At 36.5% G+C, this 13683-nt stretch overlaps 1 protein-coding gene across 4 annotated transcripts in view; it reads right to left on the bottom strand.

The window, feature by feature from the left end:
- The window catches only part of LOC150105170 (uncharacterized), a 127401-nt gene that overhangs the window by 61625 nt on the left and 52093 nt on the right, over positions 1–13683 (bottom strand). The window lies entirely within an intron of this gene.

The raw sequence follows: 13683 nt of genomic DNA, 5'->3' as shown, positions 1-13683 counted from the left end.
CATCAAGCAAAAGCGCTCCCCAGTGTCAACCCTGTAACTACTTCTCAACAGTTTAAAAGTCTCAATCATATCACCTCTCCTTCTTCTATCTACCAAACACTGCAGTGCATATTCCCTCAGTCTTTCTTCATAACTACATTGTACATGGCACTCTTTCCACAGTAATCCTGGGGACCAAATTTGAGCACAACAGACCAGGTGTGGTCTGATCATGGTTCTATACAATGGAATGACAACTCTTATCTCTGCAGGTCAGAGTCATTCTCAGTATTATTATTATTACTACAGGTATCTCCATGGAGTCAGTAGACCCAAACTAGCAAAACAATATCTGTCATATCTCTTCTTGAATTCATTTACAGATGAAGAGCTCATAACTAAGTCAGGCAATGAATTCCACTCATTCACCACCCTCCAGGCAAAAAACCTTGTTCTGACACCCTTGTTAACCACACTCTTCTTTAATTTCCAGGGATGACCTCTTGTTCTTCCATCACTATCACACAGCTGAAACATTTCCCCTGCATCAATCCTATAAAAACCTTTCAGTAATTTAAATGTTTCTATCATATCCCCTCTTCTCTGCCTATCAACCAACCTCTGCAATCCACAAGCTATCAATGTAGGGAGCATTTTTTACATCACTCACCAACTTAGTCACTCTTCTCTGAACCCTCTCCACAGGCCTCCTCATCTCCAAGGAATCCAGGTGACCAGACCTGAGCACAGTAATCCAAATGTGGAAGTATCAATGCTTTATAAAGGGGAATAATAACCTCTTTATCTCTGGATGTCAGTGTGTTCCTCAACAACCAAGTAATCCTATGTGCAATCTTGGACACCTTAGCAATGTGTCCCCTGAACTTCATTTCCCTATCTACCAACACTCCTAAGTCCCCTAGCCTCATCAATCTCTTGGAGTACTGTTCCATCAATGTAGTACACAGTTGGTAATCTTTTAATCCCAAAATGCATGACTTTACACTTTTCCACATTGAACTGACATCCATTACCTTTTGCCCATTCTACCAGCTTATTTAAATCATCTTGCAAACTTTCAACATCAGCTTGATTTTTTTATTGCACTACCCAACTTTGCATCATCAGTAAACAACTGAATATCTCCCTGTAAGCCATTTCCTATCTCATTTATATACAAATTAAACAACAATGGCCCAAGCGCAGAGCCCTGCGGTACACCACTGGTCACCTGCCTCATCCTGGACTTGGCTCCTCCATACACCACCTTCTGGTATCTCTCCCTGAGCCATTCTCCTATCCATATCACCAATTTAGTATCCATTCCCATCTGCTCCAATTTGCGTAACAGTGTTCCATGGAGTCACTCAAAAGCCTTAGCAAAATCCAGAAGTACCATTGTGTAGCCATTATAAAAGGCAATAAAAGAGCACCTATTAACAAATCCAAGCAGACTCTCACAGATAACATTATTCTCATCTGCCTAACACTGTAAATGATCCCTCACTAATTTCGCCAACATCTTAACAACTACTGATGAAATACAAAATGATCTATAATCTGACACTTCCAGTCTGCTTCCTTATGCAACGGTACTATCTTACCCTCCTTAGGTACCTTTCCCATTGCCAGACTTTTATTGAAAAGTCAGGTCAACAGAGCTGTCAGCTCTTCAGTACATTCTCTCAAAACCCGTGATGAAATCTCATTGCTTCGTTTACATCCAGAGTACTCAGTATTTGAAACACGTTCTCTTCTTAATCTTGAACCCTCAAGTATTAAAACTTACTTCTCCAGGATGTATCCCAATAAAGTGTTCATTGAACAATTCCACTATGTCCTTTGCATCAGTCACTATTCCCATTTTTATCCAATATCATTCTTCCATAATAATTTTTCCTCCTACTGGCCACATAACAAAAAAATTCCTTATGATTTTCTTTGGATCTGAGGGTCAATCTTCTCATATTCCAGTTCTGCCTTCCTTACCATACTAGTCACTCTCCTGGCTTGAGTCTTATATTCTTCATGCATCAACTCTCCTTTCATCTCTTCCATAACCTCTTTTTTTACCTGCAGTTCCTGTTTGATATTGTTTGTCATCCACTTTACAGCAAACTGTGTTCTCTTCTTCATTTGCGGTATACAGCTTACTATTGCAGTTAATAAATATTCCTTCACAAGTTCCCAAGAAGCACTGATGATGTCTCACCCTTTCAATTCTTCTCTTCACGGAACTGCCCCAAGTTGATATCTAAGACTATTACAATCACCTGCCTTATAATTTCACATACATTCCTTTCTCTTTGATACTGCTGCATGTCTATTCATCTTCCAAGTCAAAACTACAGTCACTCTCTCCAACTGGGGGCAGAGATGTCATCTCAGTTATAATCAGCTCTTCTGATGCTATGACCAAATCTAAAGCTCTTGTACCTCATGTTCCTTCTTCTACATGTTATCTAAGACATCTGTACCTCAAGAATTCCAGAAATTGCATTCCCTTATTACTATGTGCAGTTTCCTCTTCCCAATTTATGCTGTAGTTAAAATCTCCCATAACAAGAATTTTTCTTGCACTTGCCAAGCTCAACTACCTAAACATCTCCTGCTCTTGACCCTCTTCCCTGGCTTGTAGCAACATTCCATTAAATATCCTGTCCTGCCCACCTCTATCTCACACCATATGCTTTCAAAGCCATTACTGCCATTGCCCTCCAAATCATACAAACACCACCGGATTCAACGTAACCTGATGCTTACCTCTCTCCCATAAGAAGTCATCTCTGCTACCATCCACCCTGATAATTCTAGTTTCCCTGCATTGACACACTGACTTGTGCAGACAACAGCATTCTCTCCACATGCCCACATCCTTTCCTCATTCAAATGCAAGCCGTCTCTCACATACAGTTCCTTTCTGTCCTCAAATGCTCTCCAAGTATCAACATATTCCAAAGCTCACTATTGATACATTCTGGCTATTATACTATTCATTACTGATGCTCTTCTCTGCAGATCTGCATTATCATACCTGGGCAACACACACACTATCTTCCCTCTCTCAGATCTCATGCCACCCAATTCTCACTGCATCTCAAGCCCACCATCATCACAATTATCTCATCCAACCTTTCACCTTGTTTAACTGCCATCATAGCCACACTATCTATCATTCCTCCAGGCAAACACTCCTCAGGAATTCTATCTTGCACACCATGGATCAATGAGTCTCCATACATCACACCTCTTACCACTGTTTCTTCCTTGCTTACCTGCATCCCTTACTCTCTCTCTCTCCTCTAACACTTTCTTTCTTTATTCCCCTACTTACCTGTTGTCCTGTTATCTTCCCATCCCAGGTTCCAGCACTCTCATTTTTTCATTCCCTCTCTTTTACTGGTTCTCCTATTCTTTCCCCTTCCATCATTCCTATAATTCTCTCTCTCTCACACCTATTCTGACTCACTTGCATTCACTGTTTCCAGTTGTCAAGACATTCTACTTCTTTCAGTGCATCTCTCTCTCTCTCTCTCTGTAAGCTACCTACCTATTCTTGTTCGACATTCATCCTCCCAATTAACACCATCTTCGAAAACTTTGTGGAATTTCAAACCTATTATACTCCCTACTTTTATTTTTTCACTCACATTCTGCTCATTATCATCACCGTCGATCATGCTACTCATCTTTCTCTCAGTTGCTATTCACCCATTTCTGATAATGCTGCTGAGATCTGTTATACTAACACCTAAATCAGAAAGTTCTTTCCATTTTCTGCTTAGGCTATGCTCTTACTTACTTACTAATGTTCTTCTAGACAATTGGCTGAATTATTCTGTTAACTTTATGTGCAAAACTTTCTTTTATTATTTTCTAAAATTAGTGATCATCAGAATCATTTCATATGTTTTCTACTTTTTTCACATAAGTGGACATGGTGACAGTCCATAGAACCAAAACTCACAAAGACCAGAGTAAATCACATTTACTGTGGTCTCATGAGCTTTGAAGAAAATCAAAAATTATATCAATTCTACAGATCCCTACCACTAATGATAAAATCTGAACAGTGCTTTGTAGTATAATATCACCATAAGAGAATAATAATTTATTGAACTAACTTATATATTTATGGATTTATAACCAGCATCTTCAGAGCACATATAAACTGTAGTAAATAAACACAGCACTCAAGAAGATTGCTGTAGAAACAAATCAAATTGTAATGGTAATTAGTCATGAAGTTTCTTCGTGCTTAAGCTTGGGTATAGGATTAAAACAAGAATATAATTTCTTTTCAAGTATAGCAGACATGGTAACTAAGTGGGAAAACCTTTCCACAAATATAGTCTTGGAATAACTGTTTCCCAAATTTTTGGCAATATTTTACAAGTACTCATAGTGCTGCATAGAGGTTACCATTTTTAGAATCAGCTATGAAGTACAGTTTATTTTCTTCCATTCAATCCTGTATGAAAGAATATCCAGAGTGGTTTACCATCCTGACTTTCCATACAGATGACCATGGGTGTAGTTTTTATCTTCTTCAAGATGGATGTTAACAGATCTACCAGTCTGTCCAAAGAAAGTAAAGTTGCAGGCACAAGGAACTTTATAGCACACCAGGATGTGCAAGAGAATGAAGATGATCCTTAGAAGAATGGATGCAAGTTGCTAGCTGCTTTATTATCTTTTTTTTGTTTATAAACCCAAACACAATCACCCATCCCAACAGTACGGCATCCTCAAAATGCTTACACACAGAGCCAAGGCTATTTGTTCAAATGACACAGTCCTTTGAACATTCATATACCTTGTGCAAAGATATTATACCTGAAACAAAATTATATAAATTCTTGTTTTAATCTTTTATCGAAATCTTTTTTTTTTGCCAATGGCTACAACCCCTATAAAATAGACAAAATACTGCATGCCTTTCCAATACAACTTGTAATGAACATACAAGATCACAGCAAAACGGTTCCCATCTCTTATATTCAGGCCACTTAAAAAAAAAATAGCTACTTTCAAGCCACACATCTAGTCAGCAAACTTCATCCATCCTCCTAAGGATCAGTTTCATCATTTTGCACATTCTGGAGTGTATGAACTTCCTTGTGCATACAACAATTTGGCCTACTTTGGACAGACTGGTAAATCTGTCAGAATCTGCTTTGAAGAACATAAAAGCTACATCCATATGAAAAGGAGAGGAAGACCACAAAAGATTTGGATGGACAACATAAAATAACTTACTAATTGCTGAAAGAAAAGACAAGAGGCCAAATGAGATGAAGAGCTTTTGTTCACAAGAACACCAAAATTCAAAACAATTGAATGGCATATAACAAGTATGTCAGTATGTTAGGGTATGTCCTTTTCACTTACACTATCAATTGTTTCTACAACAATCTGAGTGTCACATGTTTATCATAGTTGTAGTTTGCACTATGAAGATGTGGGTTAGAAATCCAGCAAGAGTTAGTAAGTTCATAAATTAGTAAGTTTAATAAATTAATTACTTTCTACTTGTGTTGCTTACATTCATAGCATTGTTTATATTCATGGTGTTCTTTATATGTATATATAAGTTTACATATTGGCTCTTATGAATAAGCACGAGCATCTAAGCTTATATGTACATATGATGAAATCAGAGCATGCAAAGTGAGATGATTTGGAGATGTAAAAAGAAAGGGGATGAAAGGGGAAGGTGGGAGGGGGAGAGAGAGAAACAGCTAAACAAGTATTCAAGATGATCTGATGGAAAGTGATCTAAAGGAAATCCATAGTAATACTGGGAAGATAACATCCAAAATAGACTTATCTGACATGAGAACCATGCATTGGATCAGAAGAGGTGAAAACAGAAAAAGGTGGAAGAACACAGTTGCAACAAAACCTTGGAGGTTCAGTAAGAGAGACGCTTCTTTTGTTTCCATGCTGAAAAGTAGTAAAATAATCTACCACTTATATGACTTTCAAAACAACTAATCATTAATTAACTGATCCCTTGCATGTTAACTGACTTCTGGTAGAGCAACATGTAAATGCACTTCAATTATCTGACCCATCAATTATCAGAATGGTGAGTTCTGATAATTGATGGGTCAGATAATGACGTGCATTTACATGGTGCTCTACCAGAAGTTGTCAGATAAATGGTAGATTACTGTATATAAAGATTAGAGTAATTTGTGATTCAAGATAATTTGTAAATAAGGTATATTTTTGAATCAACCTCAGTTCAATTTTCTATTAAAAAAATAAGAATAAAAATAAAACGCTCTGAAATACAGTATTAGCAGATAACGTAGTAATCACTCAAATGCTAGTAATGTAAAACCTAATCAATACAGGACTAAAATGAAATAATTTGATCTATGCTATCCACATTGGAACTTGTATTTACTTGTTTTGTAGATATCCAGACTACTGAATAGATTAACCTTTTTAAAATGCTGCAGAGATAATAACGTTATCCTAAATTGTGTTAAATTGAAACACTGGTTTACTTCAATGAAAGCTCTCCATTTACAGGTGCACTAGATTTGCTCTTTTACAGGAACAGATTGCCACCACTCAAGTTTCTGACAATAATGACGTCATCTGTAAAATCTCACAGAGTCACAAATATAAATGATATTGTCATTGTTTGTAAAATACTATATTTTTTGTATGTAATAACTTTATGAAAAATATTTTGTATTATTCAAACTGGTGTTGCATGAGATGTGATGTCAGCATATCTCAATGTCAATGTGACTCCGAGACCGGAATCTCTAGAGACATACATGCGTACTACGTGCAAGATTTGATATAAAAGCTCTCAAGTCAGGAATGAGAAAGCATCTTGGGGCTTTTAGCATTTTCTTCCCTGGGTCCACCGCCATGTAAGAGCCCACTATTGGTCACCGAAGCATCTCACATGAAGAGGTCAGCACAGTTTGTCACTGGGAGAGCAGCGAAGAAAGCAATCGTCAAATGGCCGGGGTCACCATGTTGTTAATAAATGGAATTTGGAATATAAAGAATATCACCGGTAAAAACAAAGAAAATGGCAGGATAGAAACAACAGGCATACAGTCAGAAGACAAGGAACATTACTGTGTAGACAAAAGAATCGAATAAGGACTGTATTGAAAGAATGAGGTATATGGAATTCAACTCGTTGTAAGCACTTAAATACTTCTGGACAATTCATATTATGTCTTAGTTCCATATTTGATTGTGCTAATGTAAATATTCATGTTTCATTTGAATAAGTGTCAATTGTAAAAGCAAGCGAACTGCTGTATGTAGTGAACGTAAGTTATTGTTAAACAAGCTCATGCTTGACAAAGTAATAAGTTTAATGAATAGGAATGACTAGTAAATAGTGCTATATATATATATATATATATATATATATATATATACTGTTATTAGGATTGACTCGGGATGTATACATTTATAAAATTAATATTTAACTGACTAGAACCCATGAAAGTATAACACAAACTTTAATAAATCACAACTAGTTTCATCGGTGTCCCGACTTCTTCAGGTGAGTAGAAAATAACACAAAACTTATAAAACCAACAATGTAAAAAACATGGACTTTCCAGCTTAATAAAAAGAAGAATAGTAACAGTCATATTTGAATAGGTGACCATGTGCTATTGTTAGCATGAGTTAAATGTGAGTGACAGCTAATTTTAGAGCGCCAGTACTGGATTACTGCACTATGGGAATCAGGCAAATTGTAGCTCAGATTTTGTTCATATGTGAAGGGTCCAGAACCATTTCTTTGGATTCTATAATTCATCTTTCAAATTCATCCTTGCATATATATAAATTGGTTGTGCGGTCCCAATCAACTTGGTGTTGACGTTCTTCGAGGTTAGAGTTGGCAGAGAAAAGAACATGACCGGAATGGAAGCTCGCTCGTCTTCTACTGTAGGAGATGTCACATCTATGTTCCTTAAGATGTAGTGAAATAGATTTATCTATCTGGCCAAAATAAGGTCGACCACAGTCGCACATAACTTTATAAACACCAGGAAAATGCAGTCGGTTGTGTTTTAGTCGACTCAGAAAAGTTTTGGCAGAGTTGTATAGTCGGTCTTTATGTTGAATTTCTTCATAATCCTAGATAGTTTTGGGGTAAGAGAGCTAATAAATGGTAACTGTATGTGAGTGATAGGGTTAGATTCATCTTCTTGTTGAGGTTGTTGGCATGGTCTCAAACGTTTAGAGATGTTACGAGATGAATATCCATTCTTTAAGGTGTTTTTCAGGAAGTTAAGTTCTGTTTGAAGATCTTCTTCTGTGGAAGTAAGACATCTTGCACGATGGGCAAGGGTGGAGATGATGCCAAGTTTTTGAGGAGGGAAGTGATGAGAAGAGGCATGCAAATATCTATCAGTGTGGGTGGTGTGGTTTTTCAAAAAATTGAAAATTTAAGACAATCAGGTAATCTACTGATCTTTAGATCAAAGAAGGGGAGAACGCTGTTAATCTCTAGTTCTGATGTGAATTTAATGTTCTGATGTTGATTATTTAAATGGTTTAGGAAATATTGTAGTTGCTCTAAAGCATGTTCCCAGACAAGGAAAACATCATCTATGTAACGTAACCACAGTTTAGGTTTTCAAGTAGCTACAGAAATGGCTCTCTCTCTTCAAAATCTTTAAAAAGATGTTAGCTAAGACTGGGGATAGAGGGCTGCCCATAGCTATCCTGCTTGTTTGTTTATATATTTTATCTTCGTAGCAGAAATAGCTGGAATTAATGCAGTATGTTAGTCGAGCAAATATTTTCTTAGAAACCTTGTCCTTAAACATGCTTATAATATCTACCGCAAGGCTAAACTTGATTTATTAAATGAAAGAATCGCAGATACCAAGTCCACGTTAGCTTCTTTTTTCTCTAAAAGAGATTCTTTAGAAAATAACTTAAGTTCATCTTTAGATAATAGGTCCTGGATTGATATTAAAAACATGAGCTCTCTCCTTGCTTCTAGATTGCAACACTCCAACAAATTAATTCGTATCAGAAAATTCAACCAACTTAAACAGGAGCAAACTCGCCAACCCTATATCAATTCACAAAATTTTAAAAATGTTGTGATTAACAAATCCTCACACACACTTTCTCCTGCAGACTTAGTGTGCTCACTAAAGGTCTTAACTTCGTTCCTTCTCCGACCTCCATTCCTAAAGAACTCTTTCTTAAAAAAGTTGAAAAGGCAGCTGCGCAGTTACCAAAACAAACTGCGAATCTACTTAGGATAGATGTCATCTTCACTATAAACAACAGTCGGCGTCCTACAGATAATCTATCTCTGACAGAAAGAAAAGTAATCCACCTGCTTCGTAACAACCATGATATTATTATCTTAGTTGCTGATAAAGGGAACGCAACTGTAATCATAGACAAATCTGACTATCATTCAAAGATTAACAACGTATTAAGTTCTGATACCTATTCTATTCTAGAAAGTTATCCCACAAGAGAACTTCATAACCGTACAAACAATCTTCTGAAATCTACATCTGAACTTCCTAGACACACAAGACTATCTCTCTCCGCTCTCTCCATCTCCTCATTCCTCGTTTGTATGGCCTGCCTAAGATCCACAAGGCTGACACTCCTTTAAGACCTATTGTGGAAGGAATTGACTCACCTACCTACAATCTGTCTAAATATCTTGCAGTTTCTTTAAAACATCTAGTTGGCAATTCCTCCTCCTTCATCAAAAACTCTGAAGATTTCATCTCAAAATTAAAAAATTTAAATCTCAAAGACTCTGACAGAATGGTGAGTTTTGACATCGTGTCTCTTTTTATGAATGTAACCACAGATGAAGTTCTCACTCTTCTTAAGGACAAGGTTTCTAAGAAAATATTTGCTCTACTAACACACTGCATTAATTCCGGCTATTTCTGCTATGAAAATAAAATATATAAACAAACAGCGGGATAGTTATGGGCAGCCCTCTATCCCCAGTCTTAGCTAACATCTTTTTATAAGATTTTAAAGAGAAAGCCATTTCCATAGCTACTTTAAAACCTAAACTGTGGTTACGTTACATAGATGATGTCTTCCATATCTGAGAACATGGTTTAGAGGAACTACAAAACTTCCTAAACCATTTAAGTAATCAACATCAGAACATTAAATTCACATCAGAACTAGAGATTAACGGCATTCTCCCCTTCTTTGATCTAAAGATCAGCAGATTACCTGGTTGTCTTAAATTTTCAATTTTTCGAAAAACCACACCACCCACACTGATAGATATTTGCATGCCTCTTCTCATCACTTCCCTCCTCAAAAACTTGGCATCATCTCCACCCTTGCCCATCGTGCAAGATGTCTTACTTCCACAGAAGAAGACCTTTAAACAGAACTTAACTTCCTGAAAAATACCTTCTTAAATAATGGATATTCATCTCATAATATCTCTAAACGTTTGAGACCATGCCAACAACCTCAACAAGAAGATGAATCCAACCCTATCAATCACATACAGTCACCATTTATTAGCTCTCTTACCCCAAAACTATCTAGGATTATGAAGAAATTCAACAAAAAGACCGACTACACAACTCTGCCAAAACTTTGTTCTTTTCTGAGTCGACCAAAACCAAAACACAACCAACTGCATTTAGCTGGTGTTTATAAAGTTATGTGCGACGTGGTCGACCTTATTTTGGCCAGACAGATAAATCTATTTCACTACGTCTTGAGGAACATAGACGTGACATCTCCTACAGCAGAACACGAGTGAGCACCGACTACACAACTGTGCCAAAACTTTGTTCTTTTCTGAGTCGACCAAAACCAAAACACAACCAACTGCATTTAGCTGGTGTTTATAAAGTTATGTGTGAAGTGGTCGACCTTATTTTGGCCAGACAGATAAATCTATTTCACTACGTCTTGAGGAACATAGATGTGACATCTCCTACAGCAGAACACGAGCGAGCACCGACTACACAACTCTGCCAAAACTTTGTTCTTTTCTGAGTCAACCAAAACCAAAACACAACCAATTGCATTTAGCTGGTGTTTATAAAGTTATGTGCGACTGTGGTCGACCTTATTTTGGCCAGACAGATAAATCTATTTCACTACATCTTAAGGAACATAGATGTGACATCTCCTACAGTAGAAGATGAGCGAGCTCCCTTTCCAGTCATGTTCTTTTCTCTGCCAACTCTAACCTCGAAGAACGTCAACACCAAGTTGATCGGGACCACACAACCAATTTATATATATGCAACGATGAATTTGAAAGACGAATTATAGAATCCAAAGAAATGGTTCTGGACCCTTCACACATGAACAAAATCTGAGCTACAATTTGCCTGATTCCCATAGTGCAGTAATCCAGTACTGGCGCTCTAAAATTAGCTGTCACACACATTCAACTCATGCTAACAATAGCACGTGGTCACCTATTCAAATATGACTGTTACCATTCTTCCTTTTATTAAGCTGGAAAGTCCATGTTTTTTCCCTTGTTAGTTTTATAAGTTTTGTGTTATTTCTTATTCACCTGAAGAAGTCGGGACACCGATGAAACTAGTTGTGATTTATTAAAGTTTGTGTTATACTTTCACGGGTTCTAGTCAGTTAAATATTAATTTTATAAATATATATATATATATATATATATATATATATATATATATATAGGTTATAAGATAGAAATGTTAGGTTGTAAGAAAGTTAAGCCTAAGACAGAATCTCATGAAATTGTTTATGACTTGTCATTTCTTTGTATCTATGCTCATATATAGATTGTACATTATAGATTTCTTGGCTTAATTAAATTAGTTTGTGAAATAACACATTGAAGTTGATTTGTCAATGCACTAATTTGAAAACTTACGAACATGCATGTATCTGACAAATGAGGGATAAGGTACTTATAATATGCTATGCCAAGCATATTATAAGTACCATCAGATAACTTACATACCATATAAGTATAATATGCTATGCCAAGCATATTATACTTATATGCTATGTAAGTCTTGTATTATATCTTATATAATACAAGACTGATACAAGGTAATGGTCAGAGTTAATGGAGAATAATATGTACTTTGTGCCTGTTTAAGATTCTTACAAACTCACACTCAAATGATAAGTTAACTGATACAGCCGTTAATTGAATAAATTTGTTAAATTACAAAGTGTGAGCAATAGTGAGAAAGCCAAAGCAATAAAATAAGAGTAGATATAACAAAATGGCACATATAAGATAAAGTAGATGTAACATATCCATGTGTTAGAAGAAGAGTTTGTCAAGATGCTGAACATCAACCTGTGGATGATCCTTTCCAACGTCTTGAACATTTCAGCAGACAAAGAATTTCAAAAATTACGATGTCAGCACATCAATAAATATGAAAATCTACTAAAAAACTCAGCTTCGAAGCTTCAACTACCTCCTAACACAGTATGATAGTAAACTTATCATCCTTCACCCTGAAGTAATTAGTGCAATTGCACGTGGCCATAACTATGCACTAGCACCTAAAAAAAAATTCCTGCAGAAGAAATAATGATTCGAGTAGAACAAGGTATCCTCAGCCCTCCCAACCATATTGCAACAACATCAGAATGGATGTAGTCAATATACTCACTCATGTTAAACCACCAAAAGGCAACCTCTCAAGAAAAGAATTTGAAGCTCTGCAAGAAATTAAAAACAACAACAGAATAGCAATTACTAAAGCAGATAAGAGAAATGATGGTTTTAAACCAATTAGATTACACAGGTAAGCTTGCCTCCTTACTTCCAGATTGTTCTACCTACCTCTCTATAGGATTACCTCTTGCTCATATGGCAACCAAGCCTTCTGGTCCCTTGCAAAGCTGGTGGGAAAAATTCTGTCTTAAACTGGTTTCCACTCTCTCTAGGGAACCTCTGTAGTTCAGTCAGTATTGACTAATTTTTTTATTAGAATTTTGCTGATGACAATATTCTCCATTTCCCTTCTTCATTTGAGAAAAGTCTGTAGTACTCAAATGATCCAAGCTTTAAGATTTTCCATAACCAGATATCTTAAACACTGATTTTCTTAAGGAAACATTGATTGATTCTGCCAGAGAGGCATGTGGTGAGGTTGTGTGCAAAGATAAAAAAATCAGAACTCCCTGGTGGACACAGGAAGTTAAAGAGGCAGTGAAGGAAAAGAAGAAAGCATATCAAAGGTTCCTGGCAAATAAGTCAGCTTTTACTCTTACAGAATACAGAGACAAATGTAAGAAAGCTAAACAGTGTGTAAAACTAGCTAAACAAAAGTCATGGGAGGACTTTGGCAAGAATATAGAAAATAAATATCAAGAAGGTGGCAAAATATTCTGGAGGTTGTTGAAGAAACTCAGAAATCGAGGAAAGAGTCCTGTAAAAGGAATTAGAGATGATAAAGGTGACATGAAAAAGGGAGAAAAAGATATCCTTGAAGTATGGAGTAATTACTTTGAAAAACTGCTAAATGAAACAAGCAGTGATGACAGCACAGTGATAAAAAACAGTGACCAGGCATGCAGTCAGGAATACATATCCATACTTGAAGTAGAAAAAGCCATCAAAGGCTTGAAATGTGGAAAGGCAGCAGGAGTAGATGATATTCGACCAGAAATGCTGAAGTATGGTGGTATAAGAGTCTTACAGTAGCTGCACCGCATAGTTCAGAAAGC

Source organism: Typopeltis vanoorti, chromosome 7 (assembly GCF_054136105.1).
Source record: "Typopeltis vanoorti isolate ZY-2024b chromosome 7, IOZ_Tvanoo_1.0, whole genome shotgun sequence".
In the NCBI taxonomy this organism is placed as follows: domain Eukaryota; kingdom Metazoa; phylum Arthropoda; class Arachnida; order Uropygi; family Thelyphonidae; genus Typopeltis; species Typopeltis vanoorti.
The sequence above is the reverse complement of the archived record's forward strand: the minus strand, read 5'-3'. Positions and strand labels throughout refer to the sequence as shown.